Source organism: Eriocheir sinensis, chromosome 37 (assembly GCF_024679095.1).
Source record: "Eriocheir sinensis breed Jianghai 21 chromosome 37, ASM2467909v1, whole genome shotgun sequence".
Lineage (NCBI taxonomy): Eukaryota > Metazoa > Arthropoda > Malacostraca > Decapoda > Varunidae > Eriocheir > Eriocheir sinensis.
Window position 1 is genome coordinate 17,195,326 of NC_066545.1, and position 2,500 is coordinate 17,197,825.

Consider the following 2,500-nt stretch of genomic DNA (forward strand, 5'->3'; position numbering starts at 1 on the left):
AGAAGAGGAGGAGGAGGAGGAGGAGGAGGAGGAAATAAAATATAAAGGTTGAGGATATAAATAAACATGAAAAATGACACTTGTGAATGTTGAAATCAGAGGGAGAGAGAGAGGTGAGGAGAAGGAGAGGAGGAGGAGGAAGAGGAAGAAGAGGAAGAGGAGGAGGAGGAGGAAATAGAGTATAAAGACTGAAGATATAAATAAACATGAAAAATGACACTTGTGAATGTTGAGATCAGAGGGAGAGAGAGAGGTGAGGAGAAGGAGGAGGAGGAGGAGGAGGAGGAGGAGGGGAAGAGGAGGAAAGATAAATAAAGGGAAATTTTAGATGAAGTAAAGTCACATATGCAAAGATGAAGAAGAGGAGGAGGAGGAGGAGAAGGAGAAGGAAGAGAAGAAGAGAAAGAGAAGAGAGGGAAAGAGAATGGAAGAAAAAGAAAGAGAAATGAAAGAGAGAGAGGAAGAAAATGAAAGAGATATGACACGAAGAGAAGGGAAAGGAAGAAAAATTAAAGTAGAAGAATTGAAGGAAAGATAAATGCAAGGGAATATAAATAGAATAAACTCAGACAGGGACGGAAGACGCGAGGAGATGAAGAGGGGAAGGGAAGGGAAGGGAAGCGAAGGGAAGTTAAGGAGAGGTAAGACAAGATGAGTAAAATAAGACGACTAAATCTAAGCTGCAAATTGTCATTAATGTGTCAACACCAAAGGAGGGGACGGAACGGGAAGGGATGGGAAGGGAAAGGGATGGGAAGGAAAGGGAAGGGACGGAATGGGAAGGGATGGGAAGGGAAAGGGATGGGAAGGAAAGGGAAGGAACGGAATGGGGTGGGATGGGAAGGGATGGGATGGGATGGGATGGGAAGGAAAGGGAAGGGACGGAATGGGGTGGGATGGGAAGGGATGGGATGGGAAAGAAAGGGAAAGGTAGGGAAGGGAAGGGATGGGATGGGATGGGATGGGAAGGAAAGGGAAGGGACGGAATGGGATGGGATGGGAAGGGATGGGATGGGAAAGAAAGGGAAAGGTAGGGAAGGGAAGGGATGGGATGGGAAGGACTGACTGTCTGACTGACTCACTCACTCACTGACTGACTCACTCACTCACTCACTGGCTGATTGACTGACTAACTAACTAACTGACTGACTGACTGACTGACTGTCTAACTGACTGACTGACTGACTGACTGACTAACTGACTGACTGTCTAACTGACTGACTGACTGACTGACTGACTGTCTAACTGACTGACTGACTGTCTAACTGACTGACTGACTGACTGACTGACTGACTGAGTGACTGACCGACTGACTGACTGACTACTGACTGATCCACATCACAGTTGACGCTTTGGTCATTATAAGCTTTCCGGCGACTGAACACACAAAGAGATCGTGATGTGTGTGTGTGTGTGTGTGTGTGTGTGTGTGTGTGTGTGTAATTCACCACGGCCTGATCACGAGTTGGACTCGCTTTAGCCAGCAGGTACTCTCACGAGTGTGTGTGTGTGTGTGTGTGTGTGTGTGTGTGTGTGTGTGTGTGTGTGTGTGTGTGTGTGTGTGTGTGTGTGTGTGTGTGTGTCTAATGAACCGCTTTTGAAATAAATTAGCTGGTAGGTATCCATAGGGAGGGAGGGAGGGAGGGAGAGAGGGAGAGAGGGAGGTAAGGTAAGGAAGGGAGGAAGGGAGAGAGGGAGGGAGGTAGGAGATAAAAAAAATACATAAAACGTAGAAAAAAAGGGAAAAATAAAAGAAAGATGAAAAAGGTAAATAAAGGAAATAGGAATGAGAAAAAAAGAGAGGTAAGGTAAGGTAAGGTAAGGTAAGGTAAATTAAGGTAAGGCAAGGTAAGGTAAGGTAAATTAAGGTAAGGTAAGGTAAGGTAAGGTAAGGTAAGGTTAGGTAAGGTAGGGTAGGGTAAGGTAAGGTGAGGTAAGGTAAGGTAAGGTAAGGAATGGATGCAGGTAGTTAGGTAGGCAGGTAAGGCAAGGTAAGATAAGGTAAAAAAGGTAAGGTAAGGTAAGATAAGGTAAATTAAGGTAAGGTAAGGTATGGTTAGGTAAGGTAAGGTAAGGTAAGGTATGATAAGTTAAGGTGAGGTAAGGTAAGGTAAGGCAAAGTAAGGTAAGGTAAAGTAAGGTAAGGTAAGGTTAGGGATGGATATAAGTAGTTATGAAGGCAGGTAAGATAAGGCAAGGTAAGGCAAGGTAAGGTAAGGCAAGAGAGAGAGAAAGAGAGAGGGAGGGAGGGAGAGGGAGAGGCGGGCAGGCAAGTGAAATAGGATTGAGCTCTTTGTGGAGTCAACCAGATGAATAACACGACTGATTGGGGATTTAATGGGATACTGAAGGGAAAAACACACACATATTTACGAGGTCTGTTAGATGATGATGATGATGATGATGAGAAGGAGGAGGAAGAAGAGGAGGAAGAAGAAAATAAGGCGAATTAGACTGGAAGGAGATATAAGAGAGAGAATGAGAGGAGGAACAGGAGAGA

The 2,500-nt window shown here is 44.9% G+C and overlaps 1 protein-coding gene across 2 annotated transcripts in view; it reads right to left on the minus strand.

Annotated features, from left to right (window-relative positions):
* Positions 1-2,500, minus strand: part of LOC127008420 (A disintegrin and metalloproteinase with thrombospondin motifs 2-like) — a 132,029-nt gene that overhangs the window by 7,082 nt on the left and 122,447 nt on the right. The gene's annotated exons all lie outside the window — the stretch shown is intronic.